This window comes from Pinus tabuliformis, chromosome 2_2 (genome assembly GCF_031772625.1).
Source record: "Pinus tabuliformis cultivar Carrire ecotype Pingquan chromosome 2_2, CPIR1, whole genome shotgun sequence".
Lineage (NCBI taxonomy): Eukaryota > Viridiplantae > Streptophyta > Pinopsida > Pinales > Pinaceae > Pinus > Pinus tabuliformis.
This window is the reverse complement of record NC_142300.1, coordinates 572,126,467-572,151,595: the sequence shown is the minus strand read 5'-3', so window position 1 is coordinate 572,151,595 and position 25,129 is coordinate 572,126,467.

Below are 25,129 nucleotides of genomic sequence, written 5' to 3'. Positions count from 1 at the left end.
CTACCATGTTATGCATGCATATTTAACTTTAAATGCCGGCGATTTACCATTATTTTCACACCATAATCTACGCATAAATATCTGGTCAATCCATTCATACGTGCTGTAGACTCTGAGTTATCCCGGATTTAGTGCTTACCTGATTGTTTATGGCCGCGTGGGATGCAAACAATACTTTCAATTCCTCCTTCTCCGGTCCGTCGAACTGGTGTCAAAGTAATGAAGACTCGTGAGTTAATGGCGAACTCATCCCTATCTACAGTTCTGAGCGGAATAAACTCAATCTCTCACCTTATCTGCTTACAACACTCGGCTCCTTGCTCATACGACTCAGATTTCTCTTTAAAAACTCTCTCAACACACTCCTTTCCCTCTTTGCTACGTCTCGGCTTCAAACACAACTCTCTGAGCTCTGGCAATGAAGAATGGTGGTTTGAATCAACGCCGGGCGGGTTTCTTATGACCGTTTCTCACTGTACCCGGCGCTTCATTACTTGGTAGATGCAGTTACATGGCTGTCCTTGTTGACTCAGTCGCCCGACTAAGTCATAAGGATGGCCGTCCTTCCGCCACTCCATCATCCAATTCTTAAATGCTGCCATACCATCGTGTCCCTCTCGTACCTGTGTGCTGGCCTCCGTGGCACTCATGGCTTATCATTTTCTTTAGCGTTGCATTGTTTGTTGATGCCGGCCATCGTCGTGCGTCCTCATTGCACCGACCTCTGCATATGGCATGTCATTACGTGGCTGCTGCACTACTGTATGGTTATTATCATATGGTTGGTGTCATAATATGCCAAATATGTGTTATGATATACGTCCAGGCTTATGGTTGAAACTTTACATACGTTGCAATTGAAATGTTATACCATACCATAATTCTCTCACCATCGTATTGCATGCTTACGGCCTCCACCATTGCTTGTTTTATTACCATAACCCACGGCCTTGTATTACTATGTTATATGCCTTTGTTTGTTGGATATGCGCATTAGGTTATATAGATATGTCTCCATATTGTATGCGCAATACTTTTATACCCATTTCCTTTGATATATGCACATTCTATATTCCTTTTGTAACATTATTAGGTTATGCTCATTTGAAATAGCTTTAGGGCCTTATAACCTATAATGTATATGTTCAATATTTTCATACTTTAGCGCATATCTTTTATAACATAGCTTTATAATTTTAAAATGACCATTGAGGTCATATTTAAAATTATAATCATTCTAATGCTCTGAGTTCATGTGCAGGTGAAAAGAGTGGTCCCAGTTTGATTCTTTTGCTTTTAAGGAAAATACCTAGGGAAAATTATATGAGATGAAATGAAATGGAATATGAATAGGGAATGTAGGGTATATATAGTGGGAATGAATATCAATGAATATTTGCAGATACTAACTTCAATTAAATCAAAACTAGAAGTTTCTAAAAAAAAATTGAATTTCAAGCACAAAATGGCTATGAATATACTCCCTTGTTGTTGTTTGTATAGGCGAAATGTTGAATAATGTTTGTATAGGTGGAATAGATGAAAAGTAGACTTTTATTACTGCTCCTTGTTTACTATGCTCTATTTCTTGAATTGTTCAGGTCCCTTTGAATAATGTTTCTCTTTTCAGGTCCCTCTGCAATGCTTCTGATAGATTATGTCGGCTCTGATCTGGTTCTGCTGCAACTAAGTTTGCTTCAGGTCCCACTGAATAATGTTTTCATCTCAGGTCCCTTCTGCAATGCTTCTGGAATGATTTGATCTGCTGCAACTGAGTTTGCTTCAGGTCCCACTGAATAATGTTTCTTCTCAGGTCCCTTCTGGTTCTGCTGCAACAAATTTGCTTCAGGTCCAAAGTGAACAACACAATCCCTTAGCTGTGGCAGCTAAGAGGTTGCTACAAGACTCTCCCTTGTTGAATGTTTGACTTGTCCTCAAGTCAATTATGGAAAGGTCCTGCATTGAAATTGTGAGAGTAGTAAAACAAGAATACTGAATTCATAGAGTCCAAGTTTCCCTGGTTTTCCCTTATGAATTCATGTTTGCTTAGTGCCAGTTGCCTGGTTTTCACCAGCAAACAATTTATTTTTATTTTTTTGTTTTGTTTTTTTCATATATCTTTTTTTTTTTTTTTTTTTTTTTATAGATATATTTTTTTATGTTTTTTTTTTCATTCTTTTTCTGAACTGGAAGATGGCAGAGCCATAATTTCCAGTCCTGATTCTTCTACCAGTTGTTTCATGAATGTCTCTTTACTAATAGGCTGATGATAAACTTTCAGCCTATGACCATTTACAACAAATGAGGTGGGGTCCTGGTCAATGGTCTTTATCCTCACTGCTCCGTTATCAAAGATCTCCTCGATTTCATATGGCCCTAGCCAATGTGTTGTAAATTTCGCCCTAAAATATTTGAATTTGGAGTCAAATAATAAGGCCCACTCTCCCTTATGAAATGTCTTTGTCTTTATGTATCTATCATGCCATTTGATTCTCTGTTGCTGTACTAATGTTGTCTGTTCAATTGCTTGTTGACGATGTTCATCCAATTGGTTGAGTTCCATGATCCTTTGTTGCTGTGCTTCAGTCAGGTCCATGCCCAATTCTGCTGCTAGTCTATATGTTTGTATCTAAAATTCAATAGGCAACAAGGCCTCTTTCCCATAGACTAACTGGTATGGACTAAAACTAGTTTTGTTTTTCCATGTGATTCTGTAGGCCCATAATGCGTCCTTCAACTTTTCAGACCAATCTTTTCTATTCTGTTGCACTGTCTTAGTCATGATGTTTTCTAAGACTTTGTTTATGGATTCTACCTGACCATTTGCCTGAGGATGATATGGAGTAGACTTCCTATGCTTTATCTTATATTTCTCTGTCAAATCCCGCACTAACTTTGAGGTAAACTGCGTTCCTTGATCTGTCACTATTTGTCTTGGAACTCCATATCTCACAAAAATTTCTTCAAAGAGGAAGGTAACCACTGTGTCTACTGTCGCTCTGCTCACTGCTTTAGCTTCCACCCATTTTGTTACATAGTCCGTGCACACTAGGATGTATCTTTTTCCATTTGATGGTGGATTAATGGGTCCAACAAAATCAAGTGCCCACTGTTCAAATGGCTCAATGAGGACTTGTGGCTTGAGCGGCATTTCATCTGACATGATGGGTCTCCCTATTCTTTGGCAACTGTCACATTGTTTGACATATGCCTTAGAATCTTTGAAGATAGATGGCCAGTAATAGCCCAATTGCAGCACTTTATATGTTGTTCGCTTGTCTGCAAAATGACCACCACATGGTTCGTCATGACATGCCCTGAGAATATCTAGGATTTCATCTTCACGCACACACTTTCTAATCATTAGATCTGAACCTGTATAAAACAAATCGCCTTTCACCCAACTATATCTAGAACTTTCTCTAACAATTTTCTTTCTTTGCTTGCTAGTGAATTGAGTTGGAAATTTTCCAGATGACAAGTAATTGGCAATATCTGCAAACCAAGGTGTTTTAACTGCTATGGCAAACAGATGTTCATCAGGGAAGTTTTCTATAACTGGATTTGGGTCTTCAGGTGATTGGATGCGGGACAGAAAGTCAGCCACCTGGTTTTCTTTACCTGGCCGATCTTGGATTGTAATGTTAAATTCTTGCAATAACAGGAGCCATCTAGTAATTCGTCCATTAGTGATGGGTTTGTTCATCAAGTATTTTATTGCTGAGTGATCTGTGTGAATAAAAACTTGATATCCTATAATGTAATGCCTGAATTTGTTTACTACATGTATAATGGCTAACATTTCCTTTTCAGTGACTGTATAGTTTGTTTCTGCAGGTGTCAAATTCTTACTGATAAAGTATATTGCATAGTTGAACAAATTTTCTTTCTGCCCCAGAGAGGCACCTATTGCAGTGTCTGATGCGTCAGTGGAAATATGAAAAGGAAAAGACCAATTTGGCCCTCGAAGTATGGGTGCCACTGACAGTTTATCTTTTAAAATTTGAAAAGCATTTTGACAGCTATTCGTCCATTGGAATTCAACATCTTTTGCTAAAAGTTTAAATAGGGGTTGAGCTAATTTGCTGAAGTTTCCTATGAATCTTCTGTAATAGCCCGCATAGCCCAAGAAACTTCTAACCTCCTTTTGAGTTGTAGGTGGCATTAAGTTAACTAGGACTTGAATTTTGGCTGGATCAACCTTAATTCCGGAGACGGAAATATGGTGTCCCAGAACTATACCCTCTGTTAACATCATATAGCATTTTTCATTACTTAATGACAGATTTGTTTCAATACATCGCTTCAAGACTTTCTCAAGATTGTTCAAACAATCTTCATATGTGTTTCCATACACTGTGAAGTCATCCATATAAACTTCCACACATTCATGGACTAGATCAGCAAATATCGCAAGCACTGCTCTTTGAAAAGTTGCAGGTGCATTGCATAAACCAAAAGGAAAAACATTATATGCATAGGTTCCCCAAGGGCAAGTAAATGTAGTTTTGTCTTGGTCTTCTTTTGCTATTCTAATCTGATTGTACCCACTAAACCCATCCAAGAAAGAGAAGTATTTCTTTCCAGCCAAAGAATCTAGCACCTGGTCAATGAATGGTAGAGGAAAATGGTCTTTCAATGTAGCCTTGTTTAATTCTCGGTAATCTATACATACCCTCCATTTTCCGTTTTTCTTTGGTACAACAACCAGTGGTGAAACCCATTGACTATCTGAAATAGGATAGATGAATCCAACATTTAGCAGTTTTTGCAGTTCTTCTTTCACTATTTCTTTCATCATTGGATTCATTCTTCGTTGTGGTTGTCTAACAGGTTTAAGTTTATCATCTGTATAGATGTGGTGGATACATGTGTTAGGATGGATTCCTTGCATGTCAGTGTAATCCCAGGCAAATGCTTTTGAGTATTTCTGTAGTAATGCAATTACCTCTTGTTCTTGTTTTGATTGCAGCTGGTTTCCAATATTTAAATATTTTCCAGGTTGTACCTCAATTGTTTTGATTATTGGGTTGCTAATTGTGTTTACAGGAAAGATGTCTCCCAAAGAGTGCTGCAATGTTCTAATAGTACATGTTTCCTGAAAACATTGATTCAAAAGTTCATTTGCAGCTTCATATTGAACTTTCCTTAGCTGCTCTGAAATATTTGGTTCTGAGATAAAGAGATCCATCAAATCTTCATTCTCCTCTTCTTCTCTAAAATCAAAGAATTGATTGATACTTAAAACTGCTTTTGTTTGTTGCTTTTCCTGGGTTTCAAGTATTGATTCTAAAGAAGTGGTTTGTGCAGGTGAATAAAGAGTGACATGCTTCCTCTCATCTCCATGTGAAATTATCATACTTCCAGATCTGCATCCTATGAAGGCATCTGCAGTAGCTAACCATGGTCTGCCTAATATCAGAGGATGTCCTCCCAAGTTTGTCTTTGGTTGCAAGATCAAGAAGTCAACAGGATACTCCCATGAATCCAAGGAAACTATGATATCTTCTAACATTCCTTCAGGAACAACCTTAGATCTATCTGCTAATTCCAATACCGTTGAGGTTCATCTAATGTTTTTTAATTGCAAAGTTTTCATTGTTTCCATTGTCATTACTTTGATAGCTGCTCCCAAGTCTATTAATGTATTAGGTACAGAGAAATTATTTATTGATATGGTAACCATTGGGATACCAGGATCAATATATTTTTCTATTACAGTTTGAGTAGACATGAGACTTGCTAATTTACCAATGACTTGGATTGTTGCAGGATCCTTTTTCTTTCTTTCTTTCCTAAGGCACAATTCCTTTATTGTCTTTGAATATATCGGTATTTCTTTGATGGCTTTTAATAAAGGAATCCTAACATATGCATTTTTTAACTCATCTAAGATATCAAATTCAGGAAGGGTTATTTGATTTTGAATTTGTTGTTCTACCAACCTTTCAGGATAAGGTGGTGTTTGTGTAATATTTGCTCCTTTCTGATTTTGTACCTTAGTTTGTGTGGTTTCAGATGATTCCCCTTGTTCAACTGGTTCTTCTATAATTGGAGGAGAATCTTTCTTAAGTACTTTTCTAGACCTTAAGTGGACATCATCAAGAGGAAGAATTGAATATGCAGGATAATATGTTGCTTCCTCTACTGTATATGCAGATTTGTCCGCTTTGTTATTTGGATTTGCCATCGGTTGGGATGGTAATTGTGTTGGTCTGGGTTGATTTGAAGGTAACTGTAACTGTTGTGGTTGTGACAGGAATGGTGGTGGATTCTACTGCTGGAATGGATATGCAGAATTTTGTTGCGGAAATGGCATGGATGAAGGATATTGTGGGTATGAAAATGGCTGTTGGTACTGTTGCTGGTATTGTTGTTGATATTGTTGAGACTGTTGTGGCTGTTGGTTTCCATAACCATATCCCCTCCAACCTTGTGTAGTTTTTTGTGGATATTGTTGTGGAGGCCAAGCTTGCCACGGCATTGGAGGGGCCCAAGGATTATAAGATGGATAAGCATAATTTTGCTGAGGGACTTGTGGCTGATTCGGTTGTGGCATTCTAGGTGGCCATGGTCTTCTTGGTGCAACATAATAGAAGCCTTCTGCTCCTTGCATTTCTTCCATTGAATTAGTTTGTAATTCTTTTAATGTTACACAATTTTCAGTGGAATGATTGCCTGTACAAAGACCACACACTTGAATGCTATCTAAAGGACAATCTCTCAAAGGATGTTTCTTTTTACATTTTGAACAAAATATTGCTAAGGCTTGTTCTTGTTCCTCCTTTTTCTTATTTGCCTTTAGCACATCTACTTGTGTCCCTAATGTACTCAAAAGATCTGTTTTGAAATTTTCCAATAGACTTCCTATTTCAGCCCTTGTTATCCCTCCTGCGGCTGACTTTGCTGCTTTGGAACTCACTTCCCTTCTTCCGGCTTTTGATCTTCCTCAAGAATATTTCTGACATAACTCGACAATTTCATCAAATGGAAGATTTGAAATATCTCCTTTACCCATTACATTTAAAATGTCAAGGTACTCATCTCTTATGCTTTTGAGGAAGATTGTTCGAACAATTTCTTGGTTTAGGGAATGTTGTTTAGATTTCTGCAGATTATATGCACACCGTTCTAAATATTCTTCTAGATTTTCATCTTCTTGCTGTGTCATTCTAAACACATCTTCCCTTGAATCTCTAGATCTGCAATAAGGCTGATATTTCTTAAGGAAGACAGTTCGCATATCATCCCAGGAGGCTATTGTTTGTTCCGCTAAACCCATAAACCATTTTAAGGCTGCTGCTTTTAATGTTGCAGGGAAAAGACGGAGCTTATGGACATCATCAGTATAACCATATGTTCTACATAAGAGATCGAATTCAAACATGAATGAATCCGGATCTTCTGTAGACATTCCATAGAAATTTGGTAACACAGAAGGTGGAATGTTTTTCATCTTTACTTCTTCTCCTAGTATTGCACTTGTATCTATTATTGGAAAACCAAAAGTAGATTCTTGGTCAAGTCCATCTTCTTGTCTTTTGCTGTCATTTTCTAACTTCCTATCATTTTCATGTTTCCTTTCTTCCTCTCTCTTCCTTCTCCATTCTCTTTCTTGTCTTTCATTTTCAGCTCTTTGTTCTTCAGGAGTAAGATGAATGGATCCATGTCCCTCTTCTTCTACCATTTGTGGAGTTGTTTCAATTTCAGGTGGAGGTTGAAGTTGCCGGAAGATAGGAGGATCGATGGGTGGAAAAACAACTTGTTTCCCTTTTTCTTTTAGTTTTCCGGAAGTGGAGAATTTTTGCTTTGTCTCCCAAGCTGACAAAGTTTTCCTTTCAATCAAGGTTAATCTTTGGCCACTTCTTTGTTTTTCTATCAGTTCTTCAATGATTGGATTACCAGTAACAGGTGTATGTGATGATCCTATCTCTACTTGTGGGGGGTTTTTGATAAATCTACCTTGAGGATCTCTAACTCTAGGCATATAGAAACATAATAAAAGAAATGAAATATAACTAATGTTTTTGTGTATTTTGGATTTTATCTCTCTATTGACTATGCTGATATTTGCCTCCCCGGCAACGGCGCCAAAATGTTGAGCTAATTTATGTTCCTAAACTAACACAATTATTTACTTATCAATCCGGGTTGTTTATTCTTGGAGGCAAATTCACTATTTGTGAAGATCAAATACAATCCAACTTTGAAAGATAAATGATTAAAAACTAAGAGAAAATATATCTTAAAACTCTTGATTCAATTAGCTTAAAAGAGGAAACATTGAAAGAGTTCTTGAACTCAAGAAGTCTACTTCCAACTCAATTATTACTTCATGAATTAGAGATGATAACCAGAAACTCAAGATGCATAAATCATACATGAAAAAGGCTCTTAACTTAAGAGACACTTAAAGCTTTCCATAATAACTCATTCATCTCAAGATATAAATCTAAATGAAAACAAACTATTTGCATGTAAATAAAAGAGACTACTTCTAATTCACCATTTCATAGAGAGAATGCCCAACTTGAACATTTGTTTCCCAACTCAATTAGATGATGAATAAACCATTAACAACTGAAATCAATCACTACTCATAATCATGATGCAATCTGAAATAAGATTTTGAAAAACTAAAGCTACTATCAACCAGATTTGCAATGAAATAAATCTAGTCTAACTTGAAAGTGTACTTAGCTTGGAGTGGGGGCCCTCCACCCTTGCCTTGCACACTTATGAAGATGATATCAGAAGCTTTATATCAGCAAAACATCCATGTATTGATCAGCAAAATGAAAGTAACACAAGTCTCCAACTTAAGTCTTCACACCAAAAATATTATACCATAAAAGTATCATATGTCAAGTGTTTTGAGCCATCAAAGTGTGGCTCTTAAATAAGAGGTTCATGAAACCAAATGATCTAAAATCACTCTAACAAACATATCTACTCTAATCCACCTATCCAAGTCGAATCCACCTTCCTCATCCCAAGAAATATGACAAATATCTTGGAATCCCAAAACAGCCCTATTTAGATGGGATTTCTGGATGACTAGTCATGATTGACTAGCTCCAAAAAGGCATAATAAAGCTCGATCTAGTTGAACCAAGCATAGGTGGCTTGGTCCTAGTTCCCAAGATTTCCATTCATGCATCTCATTCGTGCTAAGGTGGTCTTCAGCCATATCAACCATAAAGTGATTACGGGAATTTCTGAAATTGCCAAAATTGCACTTAAAATCAAACTTTTATAAAAACTCTAGAAATTGACAAATTAAAGTTAAATACCTGATTATACTTCAAATATTCATTAAAATGAGATGGATGAAGTGAAAATGAAGGATAAATGGATAGTTAGATAAGTTTCTCAAAGCAAAAAGAGATCAAAACTGAAGTCCAACATCTCTCCCATGCTTATGATCAAGCATGTCCCCATGCTTGCTTGCTCCTCTTGGACCTTCTGCCCTCTGAAGTAGATGTTGTACCTGTAGCTGGTTCCCTGTTCACACAATCAAATTCTGATTCCTGCCCTGCCTTTAACATTGCTGCCTTCACCTTTTGTTTTTCATATTTAGCTTTCCACATGTTTTTATCTTTTAACCACTGAAATGCTTGTTTGGAAAGCAATTCATTTCTCCTTTTTAGCCTGCTTATTTCTTCTTGCAACTTTTCATTTGTTTTCATTAGTTTTGCATTGTCCTTTTTCTGTGCCTTGTTCTCTGATTTCAATTCCTTTTCCACAATTTTGCTTATTTCTATCTGATCTGTTAAGTCTTGGATTTTGGCCAAATGAATTTCTTTTTCAAAATCCTGAGTGGTTTTCATTAAGGATTCTCCTGCATCATTATATATGGAATCTCTTTCAAGGGGCTCTTGTGCTATATCCTGCTCTTCTGGTTTTCTAGGAGAATAAGCTTCTACTTCCTTCTCAAGATCAATAGAAGTTCTATTCCTATGAACAGACATAAAATATGTTTCAGTCTCATGCATGGCCATATTCCTAGCTCTGGTCCTTGGATATAGGGGAGAATTCATCATGCTTCTACTTTCCTGTTCTACCTTTTCCTGTATATCAATAAGATGTTCTGTAAAATGATTTTTATGCATGAATTCTTTCCATTCTAGGCCCTTTGATTTTACCTGGTATTCCACTAAGATTTTAATTAGCCCCTGATGATAGATTTGTGCTGACTTTGGCCTACTTTCTTGTTTCACTGATTCAATCATTTTTACAAGACTTTTGTGTAGGAAATATGGTAAATTGATTCTTTCATCCCCTTTAATATGTTGTAGTAATCTAACATGATATAAATGAGCAATGCTGTAACCACGATCACATGTTAAAAACTTCTGAACAACCAAGACTAGTTCCTTCCATGGTTCATTGAACCATTCCCTGGGTATCCCCTTAGTCCTATCAAATGTTCCTTTTCGGTTCTTTTCAAGGAAGAAAGTCCAGCCTTTCTCCTTGAAATGTACACCTTTGTGATAATTTTCCCCTATCATCGGTAACTCTAAGGCTTTGGACAAATACTCTTGAGTTACTGGGATATTGACTTCTCCTACTTGAGTTTGGTCATGACTGAAATTATGGATGAAGTCTTTAGTTATCTGATCTGAATAGCCATTAAATTTCTGTAGGAATCCTATCATTCCTGACTGATACAATTTCTCTACAGTGTCTTTGCTCCAATTCTCAATTTGAAATTTTGGTTCTACCCAGTTTGTCATGTTTTCTGTGAACCAATCAATATAATCCTCTGCTGTTACTAACTTCATTTGAACAAAAATTATGGCTATTGTTTTTCAATGAAATTGTAAAAGCAACGAGGCTTACCTTCCCCTCTAACTCAACTGTTAATCTGCTTGACTCTGTCCTTTGTAACATCTGTTGTCTTTCCTCTGCACAAACTCTGTTTAAATTCCCTGTGTAAGGCAAACAATCAACTGAATATGCTTTATTAGCACATTATTCTCTGTTTGTGCACAAATGGACAAATGACTGTATAATATACAAATTATTCTCGCCCTCTCAAGAAAATTTGACTATATTACAGCAAAGTGTTCTGGCCTTTCTCTGATTTCTCAAAAATAATGAATGTATATAAGCAAAATGCTCTCGGCCTCACTGAATTCTCAAAAATGATGACTATATAAACGAGGAAATTGCTCTCGGCCTCACTGAATTCTCATCGTTTTTACAAATGTAAATACAGAGCTATAGCCTAGAGGTCTAATCACATTCGCTCGCCTCATATTCCTCACTGCTCATGTCAAACAAATGTCAAACAAATAAAAACGCAGAGCTTCCTGATAAAACAATGCATCATTCGTTTTCTATTAAGATCTGCACTTAATATCGAATGTATGAAAGTAACCCTACGCATTTTCATGGCACAAACATATATATTAACATGTTAATATACAGGCACAGTGAAGTATGAACAACGTTCCTCTGTTTTCTTTGACAAGTCTTCTCGGCATTAACAAATGCGCATCGATTTACAGCCTATACATATATATAACAGCTCTCGGCAATTTGATTTAACATATTCAAAACACATATGACCATACTCTGTGCTTTAATGCATTCTCTGTTCTGTGCAACCATATATCCGTGTGCGTATATCTGAGCAAACATATATGGCAAACGGTCCATGATCTCGGCGCTCCTCTGATGACAACCAATACAATTTACACACAGCCAAAATGTTTTCAATATGCCAATGACCGAGACTTAGTGCGCAGGCAAACAAAAGGTTAAATGCAATGACTAGAGATTAGGTGCAACTGAAGGTTTTGACAGGCAATGTATATCACAATCCTTAGTGCGCTCGGCATTTAAACAAACTCCGCGTTTTATGCATTAGATTCCTCATTCTAACTCGACTCTGCTACCGTGTTATGCATGCATATTTAACTTTAAATGCCAGCGATTTACCATTATTTTCACACCATAATCTATGCATAAATATCTGGTCAATCCATTCATACGTGCTGTAGACTTGGAGTTATCCCGGATTTAGTGCTTACCTGATTGTTTATGGCCGCGTGGGATGCAAACAATACTTTCAATTCCTCCTTCTCCGGTCCGTCGAACTGGTGTCAAAGTAATGAAGACTCGTGAGTTAATGGCGAACTCATCCCTATCTACAGTTCTGAGCGGAATAAACTCAATCTCTCACCTTATCTTCTTACAACACTCGGCTCCTTGCTCATACGACTCAGATTTCTCTTTAAAAACTCTCTCAACACACTCCTTTCCCTCTTTGCTACGTCTCGGCTTCAAACACAACTCTCTGAGCTCTGGCAATGAAGAATGGTGGTTTGAATCAACGCCGGGCGGGTTTCTTATGACCGTTTCTCACTGTACCCGGCGCTTCATTACTTGGTAGATGCAGTTACATGGCTGTCCTTGTTGACTCAGTCGCCCGACTGAGTCATAAGGATGGTCGTCCTTCCGCCGCTCCATCATCCAATGCTTAAATGCTGCCATACCACCGTGTCCCTCTCGTACCTGTGTGCTGGCCTTCGTGGCACTCATGGCTTATCATTTTCTTTAGCGTTGCACTGTTTGTTGATGCCGGCCGTCGTCGTGCGTGCTCATTGCACCAACCTCTACATATGGCATGTCATTACGTGGCTGCTGCACTACTGTATGGTTATTATCATATGGTTGGTGTCATAATATGCCAAATATGTGTTATATTATACGTCCAGGCTTATGGTTGAAACTTTACATACGTTGCAATTGAAACGTTATACCATACCATAATTCTCTCACCATCGTATTGCATGCTTACGGCCTCCACCATTGCTTGTTTTATTACCATAACCCAGGGCCTTGTATTACTATGTTATATGCCTTTGTTTGTTGGATATGCGCATTAGGTTATATAGATATGTCTCCATATTGTATGCGCAATACTTTTATACCCATTTCCTTTGATATATGCGCATTCTATATTCCTTTTGTAACATTATTAGGTTATGCTCATTTGAAATAGCTTTAGGGCCTTATAACCTATAATGTATATGTTCAATGTTTTCATACTTTAGCGCATATCTTTTATAACATAGCTTTATAATTTTAAAATGACCATTGAGGTCATATTTAAAATTATAATCATTCTAATGCTCTGAGTTCATGTGCAGGTGAAAAGAGTGGTCCCAGTTTGATTCTTTTGCTTTTAAGGAAAATACCTAGGGAAAATTATATGAGATGAAATGAAATGGAATATGAATAGGGAATGTAGGGTATATATACTGGGAATGAATATCAATGAATATTTGCAGATACTAACTTCAATTAAATCAAAACTAGAAGTTTCTAAAAAAAATTTGAATTTCAAGCACAAAATGGCTATGAATATACTCCCTTGTTGTTGTTTGTACAGGCGGAATGTTGAATACTGTTTGTACAGGTGGAATAGATGAAAAGTAGACTTTTATTACTGCTCCTTGTTTACTATGCTCTATTTCTTGAATTGTTCAGGTCGCTTTGAATAATGTTTCTCTTTTCAGGTCCCTCTGCAATGCTTCTGATAGATTATGTCGGCTCTGATCTGGTTCTGCTGCAACTAAGTTTGCTTCAGGTCCCACTGAATAATGTTTTCATCTCAGGTCCCTTCTGCAATGCTTCTGGAATGATTTGATCTGCTGCAACTGAGTTTGCTTCAGGTCCCACTGAATAATGTTTCTTCTCAGGTCGCTTCTGGTTCTGCTGCAACAAATTATCTTCAGGTCCAAAGTGAACAACACAATCCCTTAGCTGTGGCAGCTAAGAGGTTGCTACAAGACTCTCCCTTGTTGAATGTTTGACTTGTCCTCAAGTCAATTGTGGAAAGGTCCTGCATTGAAATTGTGAGAGTAGTAAAACAAGAATACTGAATTCATAGAGTCCAAGTTTCCCTGGTTTTCCCTTATGAATTCATGTTTGCTTAGTGCCAGTTGCCTGGTTTTCACCAGCAAACAATTTATTTTTATTTTTTTGTTTTGTTTTTTTCATATATCTTTTTTTTTTTTTTTTATAGATATATTTTTTTATGTTTTTTTTTTTTATTCTTTTTCTGAACAGGAAGATGGCAGAGCCATAATTTCCAGTCCTGATTCTTCTACCAGTTGTTTCATGAATGTCTCTTTACTAATAGGCTGATGATAAACTTTCAGCCTATGACCATTTACAACAAATGAGGTGGGGTCCTGGTCAATGGTCTTTATCCTCACTGCTCCGTTATCAAAGATCTCCTCGATTTCATATGGCCCTAGCCAATGTGTTGTAAATTTCACCTTAAAATCTTTGAATTTGGAGTCAAATAATAAGGCCCAGTCTCCCTTATGAAATGTCTTTGTCTTTATGAATCTATCATGCCATTTGATTCTCTGTTGCTGTACTAATGTTGTCTGTTCAATTGCTTGTTGACGATGTTCATCCAATTGGTTGAGTTCCATGATCCTTTGTTGCTGTGCTTCAATCAGGTCCATGCCCAATTCTGCTGCTAGTCTATAGGTTTGTATCTGAAATTCAATAGGCAACAAGGCCTCTTTCCCATAGACTAACTGGTATGGACTAAAACCAGTTGTGTTTTTCCATGTGATTCTGTAGGCCCATAATGCGTCCTTCAACTTTTCAGACCAATCTTTTCTATTCTGCTGCACTGTCTTAGTCATGATGTTTTCTAAGACTTTGTTTGTGGATTCTACCTGACCATTTTCCTGAGGATGATATGGAGTAGACTTCCTATGCTTTATCTTATATTTCTCTGTCAAATCCCGCACTAACTTTGAGGTAAACTGCGTTCCTTGATCTGTCACTATTTGTCTTGGAACTCCATATCTCACAAAAATTTCTTCAAAGAGGAAGGTAACCACTGTGTCTTATGTCGCTCTGCTCACTACTTTATCTTCCACCCATTTTTTTACATAGTCCGTGCACACTAGGATGTATCTTTTTCCATTTGATGGTGGATTAATGGGTCCAACAAAATCAAGTGTCCATTGTTCAAATGGCTCAATGAGGACTTGTGGCTTGAGCGTCATTTCATCTGACATGATGGGTCTCCCTATTCTTTGGCAACTGTCACATTTTTTGACATATGCCTTAGAATCTTTGAAGATAGATGGCCAGTAATAGCCCAATTGCAGCACTTTATATGTTGTTCGCTTGTCTGCAAAATGACCACCACATGGTTCGTCATGACATGCCCTGAGAATATCTAGGATTTCATCTTCACGCACACACTTTCTAATCATTAGTTCTGAACCTGTATAAAACAAATCACCATTCACCCAACTATATCTAGAACTTTCTCTAACAATTTTCTTTCTTTGCTTGCTAGTGAATTGAGTTGGAAATTTTCCAGATGACAAGTAATTGGCAATATCTACAAACCAAGGTGTTTTAACTGCTATGGCAAACAGATGTTCATCAGGGAAGTTGTCTATAACTGGATTTGGGTCTTCAGGTGATTGGATGCGGGACAGAAAGTCAGCCACCTGGTTTTCTTTACCTAGCTGGTCTTGGATTGTAATGTTAAATTCTTGCAATAACATGAGCCATCTAGTAATTCGTCCATTAGTGATGGGTTTGTTCATCAAGTATTTTATTGCTGAGTGATCTGTGTGAATAAAAACTTGATATCCTGTAATGTAATGCCTGAATTTGTTTACTGCATGTATAACGGCTAACATTTCCTTTTCAGTGACTGTATAGTTTGTTTCTGCAGGTGTCAAATTCTTACTGATAAAGTATATTGCATAGTTGAACAAATTTTCTTTCTGCCCCAGAGAGGCACATATTGCAGTGTCTGATGCGTCAGTGGAAATATGAAAAGGCAAAGACCAATTTGGCCCTCGAAGTATGGGTGCCACTGATAGTTTATCTTTTAAAATTTGAAAAGCATTTTGACAGCTATTCGTCAATTGGAATTCAACATCTTTTGCTAAAAGTTTAAACAGGGGTTGAGCTAATTTGCTGAAGTTTTCTATGAATCTTCTGTAATAGCCCGCATAGCCCAAGAAACTTCTAACCTCCTTTTGAGTTGTAGGTGGCATTAAGTTAACTAGGACTTGAATTTTGGCTGGATCAACCTTAATTCCGGAGCCGGAAATATGGTGTCCCAGAACTATACCCTCTGTTAACATCATATAGCATTTTTCGTTACTTAATGACAGATTTGTTTCAATACATCGCTTCAAGACTTTCTCAAGATTGTTCAAACAATCTTCATATGTGTTTCCATACACTGTGAAGTCATCCATATAAACTTCCACACATTCATGGACTAGATCAGCAAATATCACAAGCACTGCTCTTTGAAAAGTTGCAAGTGCATTGCATAAACCAAAAGGCAAAACATTATATGCATAGGTTCCCTAAGGGCAAGTAAATGTAGTTTTGTCTTGGTCCTCTTTTGCTATTCTAATCTGATTGTACCCACTAAACCCATCCAAGAAAGAGAAGTATTTCTTTCCAGCCAAAGAATCTAGCACCTGGTCAATGAATGGTAGAGGAAAATGGTCTTTCAATGTAGCCTTGTTTAATTCCCGATAATCTATACATACCCTCCATTTTCCGTTTTTCTTTGGTACAACAACCAGTGGTGAAACCCATTGACTATCTGAAATAGGATAGATGAATCCAACATTTAGCAGTTTTTGCAGTTCTTCTTTCACTATTTCTTTCATCATTGGATTCATTCTTCGTTGTGGTTGTCTAACAGGTTTAAGTTTATCATCTGTATAGATGTGGTGGATACATGTGTTAGGATGGATTCCTTGCATGTCAGTGTAATCCCAGGCAAATGCTTTTGAGTATTTCTGTAGTAATGCAATTACCTCTTGTTCTTGTTTTGATTGCAGCTGGTTTCCAATATTTAAATATTTTCCAGGTTGTACCTCAATTGTTTTGATTATTGGGTTGCTAATTGTGTTTACAGGAAAGATGTCTCCCAAAGAGTGCTGCAATGTTCTAATAGTACATGTTTCCTGAAAACATTGATTCAAAAGTTCATTTGCAGCTTCATATTGAACTTTCCTTAGCTGCTCTGAAATATTTGGTTCTGAGATAAAGATATCGATCAAATCTTCATTCTCCTCTTCTTCTCTAAAATCAAAGAATTGATTGATACTTAAAACTGCTTTTGTTTGTTGCTTTTCCTGGGTTTCAAGTATTGATTCTAAAGAAGTGGTTTGTTCAGGTGAATAAAGAGTGACATGCTTCCTCTCATCTCCATGTGAAATTATCATACTTCCAGATCTGCATCCTATGAAGGCATCTGCAGTGGCTAACCATGGTCTGCCTAATATCAGAGGATGTCCTCCCAAGTTTGTCTTTGGTTGCAAGATCAAGAAGTCAACAGGATACTCCCATGAATCCAAGGAAACTATGATATCTTCTAACATTCCTTCAGGAACAACCTTAGATCTATCTGCTAATTCCAATACCGTTGAGGTTGATCTAATGTTTTTTAATTGCAAAGTTTTCATTGTTTCCATTGTCATTACGTTGATAGCTGCTCCCAAGTCTATTAATGTATTAGGTACAGAGAAATTATTTATTGATATGGTAACCATTGGGATACCAGGATCAATATATTTTTCTATTACAGTTTGAGTAGACATGAGACTTGCTAATTTACCAATGACTTGGATTGTTGCAGGATCCTTTTTCTTTCTTTCTTTCCTAAGGCACAATTCCTTTATTGTCTTTGCATATATCGGTATTTCTTTGATGGCTTTTAATAAAGGAATCTTAACATATGCATTTTTTAACTCATCTAAGATATCAAATTCAGGAAGGGTTATTTGATTTTGAATTTGTTGTTCTACCAACCTTTCAGGATAAGGTGGTGTTTGTGTAATATTTGCTCCTTTCTGATTTTGTACCTTAGTTTGTGTGGTTTCAGATGATTCCCCTTGTTCAACTGGTTCTTCTATAATTGGAGGAGAATCTTTCTTAAGTACTTTTCCAGACCTTAAGTGGACATCATCAAGAGGAAGAATTGAATATGCAGGATAATATGCTGCTTCCTCTACTGTATATGCAGATTTGTCCGCTTTGTTATTTGGATTTGCCACCGGTTGGGATGGTAATTGTGTTGGTCTGGGTTGATTTGAAGGTAACTGTAACTGTTGTGGTTGTGACAGGAATGGTGGTGGATTCTGCTGCTGGAATGGATATGCAGAATTTTGTTGCGGAAATGGCATGGATGAAGGATATTGTGGGTATGAAAATGGCTGTTGGTACTGTTGCTGGTATTGCTGTTGATATTGTTGAGACTGTTGTGGCTGTTGGTTTCCATAACCATATCCCCTCCAACCTTGTGCAGGTTGTTGTGGATATTGTTGTGGAGGCCAAGCTTGCCATGGCATTGGAGGGGCCCAAGGATTATAAGATGGATAAGCATAATTTTGCTGAGGGACTTGTGGCTGATTCGGTTGTGGCATTCTAGGTGGCCATGGTCTTCTTGGTGCAACATAATAGAAGCCTTCTGCTCCTTGCATTTCTTCCATTGAATTAGTTTGTAATTCTTTTAATGTTACACAATTTTCAGTGGAATGATTGCCTGTACAAAGACCACACACTTGAATGCTATCTAAAGGACAATCTCTCAAAGGATGTTTCTTTTTACATTTTGAACAAAATATTGCTAAGGCTTGTTCTTGTTCCTCCTTTTTCTTATTTCCCTTTAGCACATCTACTTGTGTCCCTAATGTACTCAAAAGATCTGTTTTGAAATTTTCAAATAGACTTCCTATTTCAGCCCTTGTTATCCCTCCTGCGGCTGACTTTGCTGCTTTGGAACTCACTTCCCTTCTTCCGGCTTTTGATCTTCCTCTAGAATATTTCTGACATAACTCGACAATTTCATCAAATGGAAGATTTGAAATATCTCCTTTACCCATTACATTTAAAATGTCAAGGTACTCATCTCTTATGCTTTTGAGGAAGATTGTTCGAACAATTTCTTGGTTTAGGGAATTTTGTTTAGATTTCTGCAGATTATATGCAAACCGTTCTAAATATTCTTCTAGATTTTCATCTTCTTGCTGTGTCATTCTAAACACATCTTCCCTTGAATCTCTAGATCTGCAATAAGGCTGATATTTCTTAAGGAAGACAGTTCGCATATCATCCCAGGAGGCTATTGTTTGTTCCCCTAAACCCATAAACCATTTTAAGGCTGCTGCCTTTAATGTTCCAGGGAAAAGACGGAGCTTATGGACATCTTCAGTATAACCATATGTTATACATAAGATATCGAATTCAAACATGAATGAATCCAGATCTTCTGTAGACATTCCATAGAAATTTGGTAACACAGAAGGTGGAATGTTTTTCATCTTTACTTCTTCTCCTAGTATTGCACTTGTATCTATTATTGGAAAACCAAAAGTAGATTCTTGGTCAAGTCCATCTTCTTTTCTTTTCCTGTCATTTTCTAACTTCCTATCATTTTCATGTTTCCTTTCTTCCTCTCTCTTCCTTCTCCATTCTCTTTCTTGTCTTTCATTTTCAGCTCTTTGTTCTTCAGGAGTAAGATGAATGGATCCATGTCCCTCTTCTTTTGCCATTTGTGGAGTTGTTTCAATTTCAGGTGGAGGTTGAAGTTGCGGGAAGATAGGAGGATCGATGGGTGGAAAAACAACTTGTTTCCCTTTTTCTTTTAGTTTTCCGGAAGTGGATAATTTTTTCTTTGTCTCCCAAGCTGACAAAGTTTTCCTTTCAATCAAGGTTAATCTTTGGCCACTTCTTTGTTTTTCTATCAGTTCTTCAATTATTGGATTACCAGTAACAGGTGTATGTGATGATCCTATCTTTACTTGTGGGGGGTTTTTGATAAATCTACCTTGAGGATCTCTAACTCTAGGCATATAGAAACATAATTAAAGAAATGAAATATAACTAATGTTTTTGTGTATTTTGTATTTTATCTCTCTATTGACTATGCTGATATTTGCCTCCCCGGCAACGGCGCCAAAATGTTGAGCTAATTTATGTTCCTAAACTAACACAATTATTTACTTATCAATCCGGGTTGTTTATTCTTGGAGGCAAATTCACTATTTGTGAAGATCAAATACAATCAAACTTTGAAAGATAAATGATTAAAAACTAAGAGAAAATATATCTTAAAACTCTTGATTCAATCAACTTAAAAGAGGAAACATTGAAAGAGTTCTTGAACTCAAGAAGTCTACTTCCAACTCAATTATTACTTCATGAATTAGAGATGATAACAAGAAACTCAAGATGCATAAATCATACATGAAAAAGGCTCTTAACTTAAGAGACACTTAAAGCTTTCCATAATAACTCATTCATCTCAAGATATAAATCTAAATGAAAACAAACTATTTGCATGTAAATAAAAGAGACTACTTCTAATTCACCATTTCATAGAGAGAATGCCCAACTTGAACATTTGTTTCCCAACTCAATTAGATGATGAATAAACCATTAACAACTGAAATCAATCACTATTCATAATCATGATGCAATCTGAAATAAGACTTTGAAAAACTAAAGCTACTATCAACCAGATTTGCAATGAAATAAATCTAATCTAACTTGAAAGTGTACTTAGCTTGGAGTGGGGGCCCTCCACCCTTGCCTTGCACACTTATGAAGATGATATCAGAAGCTTTATATCAGCAAAACATCCATGTATTGATCAGCAAAATGAAAGTAACACAAGTCTCCAACTTAAGTCTTCACACCAAAAATATTACAGCATAAAAGTATCATATGTCAAGTGTTTTAAGCCATCAAAGTGTGGCTCTTAAATAAGAGGTTCATCAAAACAACTGATCTAAAATCACTCTAACAAACATATCTACTCTAATCCACCTATCCAAGTCGAATCCACCTTCCTCATCCCAAGAAATATGACTAATATCTTGGAATCCCAAAACAGCCCTATTTAGATGGGATTTCTGGATGACTAGTCATGATTAACTAGCTCCAAAAAGGCATAATAAAGCTCGATCTGGTTGAACCAAGCATAGGTGGCTTGGTCCTAGTTCCCAAGCTTTCCATTCATACATCCCATTCGTGCTAAGGTGGCCTGCATCCATATCAACCATAAAGTGATTACGGGAATTTCTGAAATTGCCAAAATTGCACTTAAAATCAAACTTTTATAAAAACTCTAGAAATTGACAAATTAAAGTTAAATACCTGATTATACTTCAAATATTCATTAAAATGAGATGGATGAAGTGAAAATGAAGGATAAATGGATAGTTAGATAAGTTTCTCAAAGCAAAAAGAGATCAAAACTGAAGCCCAACACCCAGTATTATAATTTCCCAATTACATCACAAAATTGGGAAAATAAAAGTGGTGTCACACAAAATATAGTTCAACCAAGTAATAGAATAGACGTACATGTTTTATATTGCTTTGAAAAGATTAAACATATTCATTCAATATTGTTAATTCCTACTCCCAAACTAGCCAATAATTTAGTGCAATTATGTATAGCCACTATTTATGTAATTTCACATATTTTATAAATCGTGCTAAACCATTCTAAAAAAAAAAATTAAGTGACTTCATTAAATGCATTAACTATAATGCATTTTCTCAACTTTGAACATGGTGAGTTGGACTAAATGACTACCTTTCAAATAATTAAAAATGTTTCATACCACTTTTAAATAAGAATTAGGGAAGATTTGAACATCTCATGCTATATAATATATGTAGTGCATGTATTTTGAAGAAATTTATAATCTTAAAACAAGAAAGATGAAGCTCTGCCCCCATGGGTTGTATAATAGTTGAAAAATGGATAAATTGTTAAAACACTCCTTACATAACGGAGACCAATTCTAAACCTGGTAAGTGTCTCACCAGCTTAGCCCTCAACTAGAAGTTATAATTGTAACTGTTTAAATTAGCTCATGTTAAGTGAGTACAAAACCTACCTAGTTACTAATTCTATGTCTCAGAAAAAAGGAGGAAAGGAGGAAGTCATTTCCTATACCAAAAAAAGGTTATGATTAATGACACAAAATAGAAGGAAAAAAGGAAAAAATGTCATTGTTTCTTCGAGTCATTAACATTGTTTCTTCGAGGAATTTTGGGAGCAGTAATTCACTCAACTCTATTGTGTGTTTCACAATGTATTGTAGGGAGTCGGCCATGATTGAGTCCACCAAGTGTTCGACAATTGTGGGGTGTTAAATAAAAGTAGAAGATTCTATTGGAAAGGATTTAGAATTTGGTACGTCTTTTTGTTATTAAATTTGAGAATAATTCCATAATTTTATAATTGAATTAAAGAATAATTGTAGGATTCTATAATACATAAAGATAATCAGTTGGAAGGTTCTGTGCGGCATTTGAATACATAAGAATGTCGTAGACGAACAATATGCAGAGCAAATTTGCAGACCGGGATACCGAGATGAACAAATCGCGAAACCTCATTAGTTGTACTTGGAATTTCTGTGGGTAGAAATTCAGTCAATCCTACACTTCTTTGACAATGCGCAACTAGTCATACTTCCATTAGAATTTTCGTTGGTCAGTAATAGTAAGTAATATTAAGTGGGGACATGGTGATATCAAAGATGTGGAAATTCAGAGTTATGTTTCTGAATTTGGTCGGTAAGATCAGGGTTGGAATTTCAAAATAGATTTATTTTTCCTTGATTTTCCAACCCATACGCGATTTTCCTCTTATGAAAGTGTGTGCATATGTCTACACCCTTTTTGTTCTATGAACCTGCGTATATAGCTTAAACTATCTAAAAACATCCTTTTCCTTCAACTTCTTGATTCTGATCAGTAGACCTTTGTTCCAACTCCAAGTTCTTCTATATCGATGCCCTCTTACCTCTGAATTGACCTATTACACTGTGATCTGGCCTGTGAGTGAGTTTCCATCAAGGAGAACACCTGTATTACAATGCTAACATTTCCATAAGACTAGCACTCGTGTCTCCCTGCACACATGTTTTATGGCTGATGGTCAATATCGACTAATCTGCATCAGGCCTTTTCACACAAAGTTTCATGTAACTGCTTAGGGTTATGATAGCTCAATGGGGCCCACATGTCATAATTCTAATGGAGCAAGATTTTTCCATCACTCTCTTATTATTGGGCCCTCCTTTTACACATACATGTATGTATATATGTACGAACCATTTTTCTTCATTGGTCCTAGTGACAACTAGAACACTATTGCTTGAAGTTTTGCAAAACAAAGTGGTGACCACCGTGAAGCCCCAATTTCTTTCTATATTGAGGCACATAGCCTCAAGGTCCAAAAATCTCAAATTTTAGAGTATTTATGTAATAAAGGGGTGAATGCCTTGAATTTCATTGGTGTGTGTGCTTATGGCTCAAGGTACCAAGAAGAAGGTTCTTCTTTAATAGTAACTCTTCTCTTAGCCTTGAACCTAGCTGTCTTTGCCAACAAATTGGCTTCCACACTCAGGGTTTCTTTGCATTTCCTCTAGGGTAGAAGGATTTCTCTCCCTTAGATGGTAAGACATATATGGATCAAAACCATCTAGAAATTTGATCAAACCTAGTCCTGGTGGGGGCTATATTGCAATTGGAATAGAATTGTAAATGTTACTGAATCTAATGCAGTAGTATTGGATTGTTTCACCATGGGTTCTCTTTATACTCTCATATTCAACCAAGATTTGGAGAGGATTCTTCTTTATTTCCCTTCGTGTGAGGAAAACTTGGTGAAATTGTGTGAGATCTAGGATACTAGCTGCTGGAAATGCCCTAAACCATTTCTTAACTTCTCCTATCAAACTTTGTGTAAATAATTTAATTTTCACATCATCTTGATCAAATTATTGCAAATATGAATAATCATTCATTCTGTATATGTGTTGTTGTGCTCTAATTGGCCCTATTCCATCAAATTGAGGCATTCATCTCTGATAATCTCATGGCACAACTTTAAGTTGCCTAGGCAAAACAAGGGGGGCATAACGAGCGGCCATGACTGGTAAATGGGAATGAGAAGAAGATGAAACTACATTAGATGTGGATATTGAGGGTATTAAAGGAGGTGGGATTATACTTTTTTGAGTTCGTGTAGTAGTAGTAGGGATGGTAGATGAAATAGGAGTAGTGCTATTGATAGAGACTACTAGAGGGGCTGGTGATGAGATGAAAGAAGAAGAAGAGTGAATTGATTGATAAGTAAAAGTTTTTTGCATAGCATGATTTAATTTAGTCACCAAAACTTCAAGCTTGTTAAAATTTTTTATAACACCTTCATCAAAATCTAGATTGATTGGTTGATGTTTTGAGATATGAGGTTTTAAAATATTTTCATCAAAACCTATCTCAGGAATAAAGATTTTTTATTTGGTATGAAAAAGGTTATGCTCCAAAGGTAGGTCAAATTAAATATCCTCTACAGTAAGGAAACTTTCAGGGTGAGAATTAACTCTAGGTAGTTCATTATTGCTTCCTTGACTCTCAATAGAACTCTTTTTCCTCACAAGTTTCTCAAGATTGTCTACTATTGTAGGTGGTTTAGGATCTGGATGGGCTTTAGTGTAGATATTTTTAGGAGCCAGATCTTCAATATATTATTTACAGATATAAATATGTACACAATTTGGGTGGAAAAACTAGCCTTAATAACATTTATTTCACATCCACACACTGGAAATATGTTTTGACCTTTGAAAGAAACAATGACTAGTGAAAAACACAATTTATAATCAAATTTGTTCAGGTCTCCAGCAAAGTCGCCAGAATGTTACCACTCCGTAATTTCCAAAGACTATGGAGAGAAACCCAAAGGTAACTACAAAACCACTTTGGAAGCTGGGATGTAGCCCTTCCAACTCCAAAGAGTGATCTCTCTATATTATTTAGATTTGTTGTTTTAAGATATTAGGCTAGTTATTGAATTCTAAGTTTAGTTTTTTCAAACATTTGGTTGAAAACTGTAGGGAAAGTCCATTGGGCATGGAGTCAATGAGCGTTGGGGTGATCAAATACAAAAATGACAAAACAAATGTAACAAGGAAAGGTAGGCAAGCTTTTGGATCTTTAGAGCATGTGTGGAGTGAATGGGATGAAAAGATTTAGATTCAATTAAGTATAGAGCCCACTAGGATGAATTCTATAC